Source organism: Strix aluco, chromosome 18, assembly GCF_031877795.1.
Source record: "Strix aluco isolate bStrAlu1 chromosome 18, bStrAlu1.hap1, whole genome shotgun sequence".
Taxonomy (NCBI): domain Eukaryota; kingdom Metazoa; phylum Chordata; class Aves; order Strigiformes; family Strigidae; genus Strix; species Strix aluco.
Window position 1 is genome coordinate 1,834,549 of NC_133948.1, and position 14,623 is coordinate 1,849,171.

General features: G+C 40.9%; 1 protein-coding gene across 6 annotated transcripts in view; it reads right to left on the reverse strand.

Moving 5' to 3' along the window:
* The window catches only part of MYO1H (myosin IH), a 57,526-nt gene extending 42,993 nt beyond the window's left edge, over positions 1 to 14,533 (reverse strand). For 2 of the 6 annotated variants that reach the window (XR_012625598.1, XM_074843717.1), the window contains exons 1-5: positions 14,419 to 14,533; positions 13,770 to 13,978; positions 8,874 to 8,933; positions 5,659 to 5,824; positions 1,583 to 1,769 (exon numbers count right to left, since the gene is read on the reverse strand). The gene's annotated coding sequence lies outside the window, so the exon portion shown is untranslated. Of the gene's footprint in view, positions 1 to 1,582; positions 1,898 to 5,654; positions 5,825 to 8,873; positions 8,934 to 9,167; positions 9,260 to 10,295; positions 10,430 to 13,769; positions 13,979 to 14,418 lie in introns of those variants that run through there. The other 4 variants (XM_074843719.1, XM_074843718.1, XM_074843720.1 and 1 more) reach the window with 4 other exon arrangements.
* Positions 14,534 to 14,623: the final 90 nt, after the last annotated feature.

Below are 14,623 nucleotides of genomic sequence, written 5' to 3' on the forward strand. Positions count from 1 at the left end.
TGGCCACAAGCTATACAAAAGCCTTTTCTCTCCAAGTTCAATCAAAAGGACAACAGCATATGACAGACCCCTTGTATCTTTTGGTATTTTAGCCTGTCACAGCAGGGACCTCCTGCAGTGCTAGGAAAAGAGGGTTTTTCTGCTGGCCAAGCTAAAGCTAACAAAAATACCTAATGAGTAGAAGAGCTGAGAAGCTCATGCATTTAGCTATGTCTAAAGTAGCATGTGCGTACTGAATATGGGCATGAAAAATTAATTCCAGAGATGCTATCAGATATACCTTCAAGTGACTGGTTGGACTAAAAAAAAATACTATTTTTGGTAACCGTTTTTACTTCAATTAAAAATATTTGGGGAGAAATGATACCATTCCCCTACACCCCCATTTTCTCTCTGGAACACCATCACTGACTTGTGTCCTGCAAGCTTCTGGTCTGACTCTTCCCTTCCTCTCTCTAGCACTATTTTTTCTCCCTGCTAATCTCCATCCCTCTCCCCCATACCACAGTTTCCACCCGTCTGAGCTACTCCCCTTCCAGCTTCCCGTCACTGACTCCAGTGAATTTGCAGAGGAGGAGGATGGGGTGGTTTGAGGAGCTCTGTGCAATGTGGCTACACCTCTGGAGAAGGATGCAGTGAGTTAGAGAAGCCCTGCCCTGTCCTGGGAGAGGAGGAACTGAACATGCTGGAAAGGCGTATGAGGGTGATGGACACGCCGAGGTTTGGGAATGCAGTGTGTGCCCCTGGAGTGGAGGAGCATTCCCAGGAGAGCTGCAGGTGGGAGAAGGGTGTGACAGTATGTCACACCAGTATTACCTGAGATTCCTAGTAGACCTTCAGCATGGAAAATACTCCCTACTGTTGCTCTAAAATATAAAGTGCCTCCCTGCAAATTAATAAATTGAAAAACAAATCAAATGGTATCTACCACCTGAAAGTGACAGTCAGTGCCCATAGGAAAAATGAAGGTAGAGCAGCCCTTTCATCTATGACGGCACCTTTGTTCAAAAACAGCAATGCAGGGAGAAAAAGCTAGAGATTCAGTCCAGTAGAACAGACAACAAAGTACTCATCCAGATGTTACTCTATGCTGCAGATGTAACATGCTTCAGAAGAAACTTTAGAGACAGCTAGAAGTAAGGCATAAATGACTTTTGGTCTGAAAAGGATGCCTGTGCTTAGGCCAAGGAAAGCAGTTAGAAAGGTACAGTGGCTATATAAACATTGGGTAATCCTCATTCTTTTTATCCAGGACAATCCTAGCCTATAGGCTTGATGACACAGAATTTCCATGATTAAGTATCTGTTAATTAAACACACAATATATAATTACTAAATGCAAGCTGTTTGAGCTCTTAAGAAGGCTAGAGTTCCTGCCGTTCCAAACAGAAGCATACTTGTCTTGGATTCCTAAACACCCATTTTGTGAAAAACTGTCCAGTTTGATTATGTGTGTCACATCTCATTAGAGAAGTGGTGTAGTTTATTTACTTGACCTTCAAGCAAAGCTGAAGAGGGAGCTACAGCAAATGCAATTATATTAAAGGAAATGTCCTTTGAAAGAAGTATCTGTTAACCTTACCTGTGTAAAGGGAAGCTTGCATCTGAAAATCCAATATTTAATCAAAGCCTTCTGTAATTAGGAAACTTGGTTCCATGATCCTTAATCCAAAGAGGAGTATCGTTGATAGATTACCTGCTTCAATAACTCTGGCAAAGCTAAAGATTCAATAAAAATTGACTTTGTCTTGCAGCCCACTGCTGACTCACTGCAAAGAAAGAGCACAGAGAATGATCTTACAAACTCTTGTATGGCTGACGACTACTAGAGTAAGGATGGTGAGACTGGCTCCCTCATCAGCATGGATTGGCATGGTCCTTCCCAATGAGAATTCAGTACATGATCATCTATAATATTTAGAGCAACATGCACCTAACAGGGTGGTTCAATTCCTTCTTTATTCAGGGGTGTCTTTGCAGAAAAGCACCACCTAATAGTGACAAAAATGTTCACTTCATGATAGAAAAAGGCCAGATGCTCTGCTACAAAGCAGTAAAAATGCCCTTGTTGAGGTATACAGAGGTATCTTCATGTTTAGATCCTGAATAAAACTTCCACTCAGGAGTTTTGGGAAAACTTTTGGGAGTTTCTTATTTTTGCATGACTAGCGACTGTAAATCTGTTTAAAACTCTCTTAGCCATCTATCTCAGACAGTCTGAGCTTATTAGAGAGTAAAGAGTTGCTCATCGCCACCTTATGCCTACATTACGATTTTCAGTATAAAAGTGTGTGTAGTGAAAAGGTTCAACAGGTGCACGATCAGGTCAGATTCTAATTAATGTACATGTCATCATGCAATAGGCAAGTTTTAAATAATGCTGAGCTCAAAGCAGTAAAACTGTGTAAAAGCAAAGCCTGGAAACAAAAACTGTTGTTTCATTAAACTTAAAATACAATTTGACTCTGTCATACCAATGTATATGAGCTATCTGCATTAAATTGTGTTTAATTTAACTCTAGAACTATAGGGCCCAATTAAAAATAATGAGGCCTGTCTCCACCTGTCAGGCTCAATTAGAGATAATGGGAACTGATAGCTCCTGGAATAGATTCATTTTTGTCTGATAGACGAACTGGGGCAGGGGTCTTGGCAGGGGTCATTGGAATAGACCCGGCAACAAAACATGGGTCATTCAAGCTTAAGGAGTCTTAAGGAACCTAGTTATTAAATAAGGAAGTAGGAAGTAAATCAAATCCAAAAGCACATGAATAACTCCAACAGATTCTTTTTTCTGTTGCATACCCATATATTGCAATTCATCTAACCATTAAACGGCCCGTTCTAGACCAACAAAATATATAACGCAAAAAGGTTAAACCTACTTGTCAAGACAAAAATAAAACTAGAAAAATAGGTGCCCAACTTCATATTCCAGTGCCAATTTTCAGGAGTTTAGCAGGATCAATATTTTTCTTAGGTAATGCTCCAAGGATTGTAGCAAAATTGCTGAGCTTTTATTTTACTTAAGTGTTATAAAAAATAAATCCGGGAAAGATAATTTGAATGTATGAAGAAACTTAGCTGTCTTGATAGACGTTACAGATGATGAACAGATTACTTCCTATTCAGCCTCAGCAATAAAAATAGGAGAAATCTGTCAGCTTTTGCTAAGCACTTTCAAAGATGTAATTGAACAGTCAGACAAATTCAGAAACGCGCCCGAGAGAAATGAAACCATTTGTCCTTGAAGAAACATGAATGGGCGATACGGCGCCTGACAACTTTTAGGCACTAGACAGTAGCTGTCATTTTAGATGAGTAATTAATCTTGAACCGAGAGGGAGATGTGGAGCCCTGTTGACTGTTTATTCGGCTAGAATGACAGTCAGTGTCTGTTAGCACCGCGTGGACCCTGCCTGGGACTGGTAGCCTCTCCCAGGCGAAGCTTGCCTGCGCATCTATTGTCAACAGCGATGACTCTGAAGTTCGCGTTGGGCAATCCTGACGTGCCGTGCCTTGGCTCGCCTTTTGTTTCTCTGTGAAGACACTTTTTTAATCTAATGATATCTTTCTCAATGTCTAACGATGCTCGTGCAACGTGCCGCTAATGGCATTTTATCCCCTGCTCCCCTCCCCCCTGACATGTACAGGCCTGCAAAGTCATGCTTTGCATTTTAAATCCGTTCTCTGTGACTTCTGAGGAAAGAAAGAACAGTTGAGCATCTCAGCTTCTTCCCAGTGTGACTTATTCTGAAAGAATGTGCAAATGTATAATTTGACCCATTATTTTCCTTCATACTTCCCTTCTTGTACACAGAGAACCTCACGAGAGGACTCTCTATGGCCACAGTAGAACAACACAAACACGTCACTGCTAAAATACAACGAAGGATCAATGCTATTCCTTCCTCCAGTGTCTCCTTTGGGTTGAAAGCACCAAGAAACAGCCACGCCAGGCTCTGGGCGACAACCTGCTGCACTTGACTGCACCTCTGTCCGCTGCTCAGTGGCCACAGTCAGATGGGAATCAACCAACATAGGCAGGAAGATCTTTGGTGCTTGAGCCATGACTACCTCTGCATCTGTGTAGCACTCAGAAGAACAGGGTGTAGATTTCAATCACAATCCTCAGAAATGATAGTTATAAAAAACTAATAGAAAAATCTATATACTTCCTTTAGTCTGAAGTATATCCAGCTCATGTCATGCAGCACTTGGGAAAACAAAAGCACCGAGGGTTTGGAGAATTCTGTTATTTGTAGCAGGTGTTACCTGCACTCAGTAAAAAACTGCTCTTAGGATGCACAGCTGTGTGTCTCTGGTGGGAATTCAGGCGTATGAGTACAAGGACCTGTGTACATATCCATATTTACACAAATTGTTGACTGTGGAAGATAACTAATAACTTACAGAGGGATCTCTGTGGCCTTGTACTCATACACCTGCATACATATATACATACACACATCTGTATGAATATACATATATATATCTCTGTATTTTAAACCCCCCCAAGCATTATTGAATATATTAATTTTTGCACCCTTCACTGGAAGAATCAAATGTTTTGCTAACTTGATTCTCACTTGAGCCCTATGACTTTGGTCAATGCCAAGATGTGTATTCTGTGAAATTTTCACATCCCTCTGTCCTGATCTCATCCTGTGAGTCTCACAGGTATGTGGCACCTTTGAAATCCAAATGTAAGCATGGTGAAAAACTCTTAACAATGACATTCAGTTCCTTATGTCAGAAATCTAAAGTGGGTTAGCATACTGAAGATTTAAAACGTGGCTGAATTAAATTCACAACTTTGAAGGGAGTTCAAGGCATTCATAACAAAAAGATGTCGCATTTCCTAGACAATTGATCTGGAAGAGGTTGCTTACAGATCCATTTCTGCAACTTTTTCAAAGTCAGAGACTATTTTTCTGAACAGTGATCATCAGGATTTGTGGAACTGGGCCAAGCTGAATTCATATAATGACATCTTTTTCTGTGAGGAAATTTAATTTTTTTTCCTTCATTGCAATAGCAAATAGTGATGATATTTTTGCATTTCTACAGCCTCTTCCATCAAAGTATCTGAAAGTTTTGTAAAAACTAATGAATGAAGCCCTAGCATAGTAACAGAAAGGGGTCTTACCTGTTTTACAGAAGAGTTAACCACGGCACTGACAACCACATTATGGCACTATCTGCTTAACAGAACTAATCACTCATTTTAGTGATAAATTCCAAATAGGAAATATGTGAGGAATCAAAGTTTACATTTTCAATACCATGCAGTAAATTTGATTGTTTCTAATTTGGATGTCTAGCTCAATTCAGGGCTTGGTATCCAGCAGTTCTTGCAACATGCTGACAAAATGAGTTACTAACTTACTCAGCAAAGACATCCAGTATTAGTAAATACTTCAGAATATGTGGAAATCTGTACTATGCAAGACCATACACATGGTCTATGCTAGGAAAAGAGATATTATTGCCCAACCACCAGTTTAGACCCATGACTGGTATTCCGTACACTTCGTGACGTTACTTGCAATCATTGAATTAAGAACTTAACTTTTGTTTCCAGCTCTACTTTTGCTCTTTATTCAAGAGCTCATTTCCTTTCCCACTAACCAGCTCCCCCCAGCTCTCCAGACTTGCCTGGCAGCAGCTTCCCGCAGGAGGGGTGCAGTGCAGTAGCCTGGAGCGAGCAATAGGGGATGTTGCGGGATCGGAGCAGGCGGGGGCGGGGAAGCTGCTCCCCTGAGCTCCTGCACCCCGGAGACCAGAGCGTGCCCGGAGTCCCAATTCTTCAAAATTGCTTTTCCTATACGGAAGATAAAAACCATGAGAAAGAATGAATTATCCGATTCCCTCAGCTGCTCAAAAATGACCTTCTGCTATATGCATTTGGAGGGAGTAAGAAGAACCTTTGGCATCAGTTCTCAATATTCAAGGGGAACAATGAAAAAATGAAAAAGATGGTAAGAAAAGGCATTTGGACTAGATTTCTTTTTTAAAATCATAACTTGAAAGGAACATAATGAAACCCTAATATTACACACTAAAAGACGTTCTGTAAACATTGTGCAACTTCTTAGTTTTTAGGAAACACTAAAATGTAAATTTTTCGGTTTAAAGAAGTCTTTTTTTTTTGCTACATTCCTACGTTAATGGATAAAATATGACAACACATATTCTAATCAGAGCCCTGTGTAATAAACTGAACTACTTCAGACAATAGTGCATACTACGATGAAGAAAATCTTAAACAAAGATATAGATGTGCATTCAAAGTGATGCTTAAGCAAACCCTCCTGATTACTTATTAAAATTTTAAGTTTGGACCATCACATAGGATCAGCTGAAGTGTTTTAAACTGTACTCTAGACAGTTACAATCATGAAGCAACAACCCCGACAACGCTTGTGAAAGTGCTAAGGGTGTGACAAAATAACAAAAGCCAGGAAAATCAGATTTAATGTAAGAACTCCACGTTTCACATGACACTGAACTATTTTCATTTCACCTGATGGCGCAGTGCTATCATTTAGAATTGCCTGGTATTTTAAATTAGATACTTGGCTTCACAGAAGGATTCATGGCATTCAAAGCCATGCGTAGGAAAGCACTGAAATAATCCACACAACTGGCAACCAGTAAAGATGAGCACAAATACATCAAAATCCATTTGCCAAGTTGGCCAGGGATAACATTCTGATGCTGACTAAAAGAAAAAAAAATCACTTCTCCATGCAGCTTGCAAAATGGTGCTACAAGCCTGCGCTTATATAGCGCCGAAATAAAAGCAAAGCCAAATGCCAACTGCTAGATTTTAATTTCCATGTATCAAATCCTACGCAGAAGATAATTTTATTTATGGCTAATTCTGCACACACACACCCCCCCCATGAAACCAGATATTCTTTGACTTCAGTGGCCAGGACTAGACCCTTGGTTTCTTTTCAATTTCACAACAAAATCAGCTCACTGTAGTTTGACAGTGTAATCTTTCTTAAAGGGCTCAGAATGGGTATGCCTGACTTTCTTCAGCACGTGCATCCCCTGAATCGATTTCTATTGCTCCACAGAATGCCCTTAATTTGGAATAAAAAGTGAGATGTTGCTATCACTTAAATCTGAAGACTGTCACCACTAGAATAATCAGATGTTTATCTTACACTGCCATTTGAAGAGAATTCGAAATACAAAGAAACTCAGCAGGCAGTCGATGAATTCCCCCCGGCCTCATCTTAAAAAAAAAAAAAAAAAAAAAGAACCTTATGGAAGGAAGAAGGAAGAGACACATAATTCATCTTGAAGATACCAGAGATTTTCTTTTTTCCTGTGCTAGTTTTGACGGGCTGTACTGGAGCTCATCGTAGCACCGAGGCACTTCCCACCGTTCAGTGGGTCACCTACGTACTGTAGCAGAAACTGCTGAACAATTGGTTTATTCTCGTGATAGTAACCCAGGAAACAAATCTATGATGACACTGGTACATGCATTCGTGAACTTAGTGGCCTTGTAGGTCACTGGACAAATCTCTCTAAACTGAACTGTTGACAGTTCTTTGCAGGGTTCCCCACAGGAAACTGAAGGTTAATTGACCATTCTTTCAAACCATGAAATGCTTTTGAAAATGTTAGTTTTAAGTCTCATAGCCTAAAATCTGATGAAACAGCGTGTCTGTACTGTGGTGTCTTCTAATTACTGAAATTAAGAATTTTGGTCAGGGAAGGTGCAGAAATGGTTTAATTAGATTTCTGTAAACATGAAACAACACTCATCTAAATTGTGGTGTTGTTTAGAACAGAGATGCTGAGGTAGCAGGATACCTGCTAGAGAAGCTGTGCGTAATAGAAGTGACTACTTCTTGATTATGTTAATTTGATGATGGCCTTATTAAGAGAAGGGATCTTAACTTTTCAGTCTTAGGTCCTGAGAAAAATATGTACGTGCTTATCTTCGTTCCTGTGGATAGTCTCACTGACTTCAAAGGAATTATCACAGTGTGGGATTCTGCAGGATACTTCCACCTGTAAAGTCATAGTTATGCAAATACTCCTCAGAACCAGGAATCCCAGAAAACACCCGACTGGCAGGAAAATAGATTTGCTTTTATGAGGTACGATACATGTGTAAAACTAGTTACATGTTCACCTAAGATTTACAGAAGCTAGGAAGAAAATGGAAATCAATCGTTCTGTCATGGATTATGAAAGTTCTTTATCATACTGTATTTGGGCTTTACAGATTTAGAGTATTACCCTGACATCCTATGGGTGTTATTTTTTATTTGAGATAAAATGTGTCAGTGTATATGCTGAAAATATTGCAGAAACCAAGAAAAAATGGTGTATTTGTTATTAATGTTTTTCTCCAGAAACCTTGAAGAATACTCTACTGAGTATTTCTAGTCATGGTTAATAAGCCTAATAAGATCAGGGAGATTTGAGTTCTGCAAAACTTTAAATCCCAAGCTAGACTTTGGCCTTTCTCTAGCTGTTGTCACTGCATTTCTACATAAGAAATATCGGTTTAAGCGTGGCCAGACTGTGATCTTCAGATGACGCCTGCCTCTCCGTGCGGCTCAGCGCCTAACGGACTGGGCAAACTTAATTCCGCTCTGTCAAGGTTAGACATTACAGCAGCCTTGCTGCGAGGCAAGGTGGACCAAAGCGGGCTCTCTGACACTAACCAGTCATGCTCCAGGTGTCTATCGTTCTGTGAAGCAACCAATTTAATCTTTCAAGGGCTGAAGATTCAGCTGTGTCTCCAACTGAGGCAACAAACAGCCCCTCAGAGATGCATTTCCCAAAGTACTCATGTAGTCAACATTCATTGCTTCTATGACAAAAAGTTGTATATTTACCCAAAGCTGAAAGCAGGAAGCTGAAAAGTTTTCCTCTTCTCTTCTTTCCTAACTTTTCATCTACAAAAAGGAAAAACTTTACGTCAGCATAGGTATAGATAAAAGCATTCACTGCCATTATCTGCACAACGCAATCCATGCAGATTTGCTGAAAACAATCAGGAATATTATTTTAGGACAAGCTCATTACTACGGTGAAGAAATAGGTGAGACCTACACGTGACTCTCTGCAGCATTCTTCAGCTGTAAATAAACCGCAGCCTGCAGGAGAGCAATAAAGAGACCAAAACTAACATTTTTGTGCGCAGCATCATCTGTTGCTGAAACAGTCTTTTTCAATGACGATGTAAATTATATCCATCAGTCAGCAGCATATTGATTTCCTTCTAAATTTGAAAAAAATATGATTTTAAAAGTATACATTTTCTCTCCAAAATGCAAAATAAAAGCATTAATACTACGCTTATATAGTACAGGGATTTGTTCTAACTTCGCTGTCTAAATTTAGGCCATCAAAATTTCAGGGTCACAGTAGGTTTTTATTCCAACCTTTTACACCTACACCTACCTTCTGCACATGCTGATACTAATTGTCATACATGGCACGATATCTACAGACAACAGAATGGTTCAAGGAAGAAATTTCAGCTTCAGTCCTAATTTTTCTTATTTCTACAATCCCGTATTAGGCACTGTACTTCTGAAAGTAACTATTTTGCTGGAGGCTAAGTAAAAATATACTGAAACTACATTTCTCCGAGATCACTTTCTCCTTAATAAAATTTTGAGGGTTAAAATTGCTAACAGCCTGTGATAAGAGCAATTACGTTGGACATTTAAAGTGGTGGAAAACATGCCAGCCAACCAGAATTCTCTTGTCACAACACTTGCTTCATCATATTGTATATAATAACCATTGCACTGCGCAATTACACTATCTATAAACTACGTTTTGCCCCAAAATAGACACTTATCAAGGCAAAATATTCTTGCAGTCCACTCACAAAGATAAAATTGTGCTATGCTCAGGTTTAAGTGGCTAAATTATAAACAGATTGTCGGGCTTTGTGTGTCCTAGTGGGTCTGGTTTTGTGGTTCTGCCAGCTCTTAAGGCGAATATCATAGCGGCTCTGTATTTTTTGTGTTACAGGGGTATTTAGAAGCCCCAGGCTCATTTTTCCAGGCACTCTGCAAATGTACAGCAGGGAGATGGTTTCAGCCTCAAAAGACATTATAAATCATAGTTTTGTTCAGCATTTTAGAGAAATTCTAAAAGTTGAGGTAAACAGAGCAGCCATCCCCAACTATTTTTTTTTCTAAAATTCAGAATTATTCAGTAACACTGCATTCTAAAAACATCTTAACCCACAGAAAAATTAAGTCAGGATACCAGCAAAGACGCTTCTCCTTCTGATGACACACCTTACCCTAATGAACCCAGACACACTATGATGGATTACACAGCATGATGGATTTTGTTCCTAAGTGTTAACAATTTCACATTAAAATCAGTGAGTAGGTCAGATGGCAGTTTTAACTTCATGGCTATACAGGGCAGCAATATCATCTTTGTGAGGATGAAGATTAATTTCTTAAGGGCCAGACTCCCAGTACTTCACACAGAGCATGACAGCTTTCCCCCTGCTGAACAGAGAACAGCAGGCATTAGTTTTAGTAACAAGGACAGTGAGAGAAGCTGCCAAACTCCTTCTAAAGGAATCGCCATTTGTTTGTTGCCTAAAGATGCAATAAAACAAAACAACAGCAACAAAAGAGTAAGAAAAGAGTAATTGCCTTAGAAAGTAAAAATGGGATCCTAAAGGGAGTAAAAAGCAGGTTTCCCTTTGTTTGTGATGCATGTTATGAACATTTTCAACAAGAAAGGCATTTTAGAATGTAGCTTTTTCTGAACAAGCCAGGCACTAGGACCTCCAGCGTGTTTTCCTTACCTTAGCCGTGAGGAAGGCCTTTTTGTCCGTTACATCCATGCATGTAATCAGTGATTGTGCCTTTTGTACAACTCAGATTCACCATCTGTATGCTCCCAAGTGGCTAGACGAGTGCTAAAACCCCATCCCTATGGGATTAATCTGCAATTTCACACTAAATGATTTTTAAGTATAATTTGTTACGATACAGTATTCTAAAATAAATAAAAAAAAAACGGTCAGTGCTTTTGCATTGTAATAGAAGGAGGAAGCTTGTAAAGTTTCCTGTATTTAAAATGGGTTGTAGGGAATCCACTTGCACATTAGTTTCATTCAGATAGCAATGCACATGTCTTGGGAAAAGAACCTTTGGGTAATTGAAATAGCTGCTTTTTATTTCTGAGGGAAAGAATACAAACACCAACTTAGAATCTGTGCGCTGGTGGGGGGATGAGGTATAACGTACTTCTCATCTTGTTCAGGCACTGAGAATATGCATGATGAAGTTGCAGTTTAAAATGTAAATAGAATATTTCACTTTTGTACTGAGGGGAATGGAGGGATGAATCGTAAAGGCCCTGGGTAAATAAAGGAGGAGCTAAAGAATCCACTCTTTCACATAAAACAAAGCTGGCTTGAAGTGTGCAAGGAAATGATTCCTTTTTAAGAAGCACTAACCGCTTTTAGAAGCGCCCCATTTCACTAGAGGGCACTGATCTTAACTCACATCGTTATTTTCTCTGCACATTTTAGATACTCAGCTGAAGAAGGATAAAAACTATAATCAGAAAACATGCCAAGTGAGGAGTAAGAAGATTGAGGGTCAGGACACACTAATGTCCTTTGACAAAAAAGATGACGAGTAAACATGAAGCTGCTTTTCAGCCACACTAGGTCCAACATAGAAACCACAAGTCCCTGTCCAAATTAGTCTGAGGTCCTCAACTCTCTTGCACTTTTTTTTTGTCTCCTAACGCACACTTGAGAGCTTGGAAAATAAAACAAACTTGTTTTACGATGACCTCAGCTGCTAGCAAAATGAATTCAGTTCATCATCCAAAGGAAGCAACTACAGTTTAAATGATGGTCTATAGAAATTCAAGATAATTTTAGGAGAAATTCATACACAAGAAAGTCACTGCCTTTACAAAGCAAATCCCTCTTTTGCCTCTCTTGTTTTATTGCATTAGTATTTGCTACAATCTAGTTGCTCCAAAGAAAGGAAGAATTTAATTGCTGAACATTATGTTACTTTAAAGGCTACATGTGTCTTTACATGCCACCAAAATAAATTAGTTAGAAACTGGATGAATAGAAATATCTAACATACATTTCTCTGCTAATATTCATTGTAAAAATAACTTCAGTTCTGTCAGGTGAATTTGCCCTATTCCTTAACACAGACAAGACTATAAATGGTATCTTGTATTCTCTCATTTTAAATCACATAAAGGAACCCAACTAACGTCTCTAAGAAAACAAGACACACCGATATTCCTTTTCATACTATTCTCTTGGACAGCATAATGTCTCCAGTGTCACATTAACTGTCAAGAAAACACCTAAAACAAGGACAAATTGGCTACAGTCCACCTCTCTAAAGCCAATCATCCATTTGCAGTTTACCTGCATTCAAACTTTGAGCTGACATAACACTGAACAGTCAAAGAATTTCTGAAAAAAATATATGGAATGTAACAGCAAAACCATGCACGGTAACTTCAAAGCCTGCTGCTTACTGAGCAAACTCTGCTTTTAAATCTGTTTGATAATTTTAACATTGTTTTAGCTAGTAACTGGCAGACTCCACCACCTGCTCTGCTAAGGAGTCACAAAACCTGCAGCCTGCAAATATTCATGTGCCTGTTTCCCAAGAAGTACTACATGCCACTGTTACGGAGTCACAGAGTAATTTAGGTTGGAAGGGACCTCCAAAGGCCTCTGCTCCAAACCTCTGCTCAAAGCAGGGACAAAGATCGATTTGCTCAGAGCTCTGTCCAGTCAAATTCTGAATATCCCCAGGGGCAGAGACTCACCATCCCTCTGTGCCCTGCCACAATGTTGAACTACCCTCCTTGTGAAAAATTTCTTCGTAATTTTTAACTAGAACTTTCCTTGTTGCAATTTGCTATGTACTCTTCTGTTTGGAGAACTAAGCTCTTTATCCCTTCATATTTCAGTTTAAGCCCCCCTAGTGAGCAAGGCGGGTATAAGCCACCCTTCCACTCCTTACCTGTTATAATCTGGCCCCTCCAAGCAGGAGGTATGCAAATCACCTGAATGAGAGAAACGAATCCCTGCACTGAATGTCCTGCTACAAGGAAACCAGTCAAGCGAAAAGTTCAACACAATGGCTTGAGCAGATTCCAAGAAAGTTTAAAAGAAATAGTGTATTTTATCTTTACCCCTCCTGCAAATATTAAGCTACAGGAATGCATTTTTTAAAAAGTGTTTTTTAAGTGACAAGGTAAGTATATAATGGCTGTAAGATGACCTTGTAATAAATTACAAAAACAACACAACGTAATCACTGTAATTAAGGGAACAGTTGCAACTGTGCAAACTCTATGCCTTAGGCTCTAGCAGTACTCTGACTTTTATTCTGCTTTTTGGTTCTCCAGATGTGCCTGGTATAGGCCTTGATGCTGAGAAGTATTGATTACTCTCCATTTCTATTGACAGTAATTAACAGAGAGAGATCTGATGCTCATCAAACAGATTCTTATTAACAGCAGAAGAAAATATCTCCCCTGTCTTCATGTTTCGTTCCCTCTGTACCATGAGGTAAACTGTCAAGCACAAGGAAACAAATTTCTCATGAGATCTTCTGGGTTTTCATTCTGCAAGTATATTTAAAGTATTTCCACATTTACGCTTTGCAATGCAGAGTCCAAATGACCTGGTTTCACCACTGATTTCAAACTGCTTCTACATAAAGGCCACCTTTCATGACAAGTAAGGTTGGTACCTGTGTTGATGATGGGCTAACAGGGAGAAAAATCTGGTCTCAAGAAGACCCAGCAAGCTCCTGGGGCTGACCCTCCGCTGGTACAAGGTTTGACCATGGTTCAGAAGTTCCACCCCCATCTCTGTGGTACCTGGAGGCAACGCTGTCCTGCACTCCCGCCTTTACTGTCAGACTTCACTGCCTGATGGGTGGACTGCACTTAAAATCCTCTGGTGAAAAAGTAAGTAATAGTATGGTTGTCAGAATGAAATCTTCTATTTCCTATTTATTTTTTTATGTATTAATTTAGGTAAATAAAGGTGCCCAGGCCTACCAGGCACCCCGCAGCCTGGTCTCCAGCCTGCCCAGGGCTCTCCCGGCCCCACCACCCTCAGTGCCCCGGGATGGCCGGGAGCTCCACGGGCTCCTTCCCTCCCCGCCAGGGAGAAGAACGCTTCCCCTCCGCCTCTGCCCACCCCACAGCGAGGAAAACCCTCTCGCCTCCCCGGCCGCAGGCCCCCGGGGGGAGCCGTCCCCTCTCCATGAGGGCAGGGACACGCTTCCTCCTCACCCCCGCTTCAGGTCCCTGCTCCCCGCCATTTTCTCGCCCCCCGCCCCGGCAGCCAGCGCCGGGCCGCTCTCCTCACACCCCAGCGCTGCGGCCCCTCACCGCTGAGGCGGCGGCGGCGGGACGGCGCCTGCCCCGGCTCCCTTCCCCGGGCGCTGCCCGCCGCCGGGCCCGCCTGAGGGAAACCCGCTGCCGCCGCTCCCGGGCACCTTCCCGCGGAGGGGCAGGGGGTGGAGGCCGGGCCCGGGCCCGGCGGGCCCAGCGGCGGGGAAAGCGAGCGCCGGCGGCGGGCGGGGGAGAGGCGGAC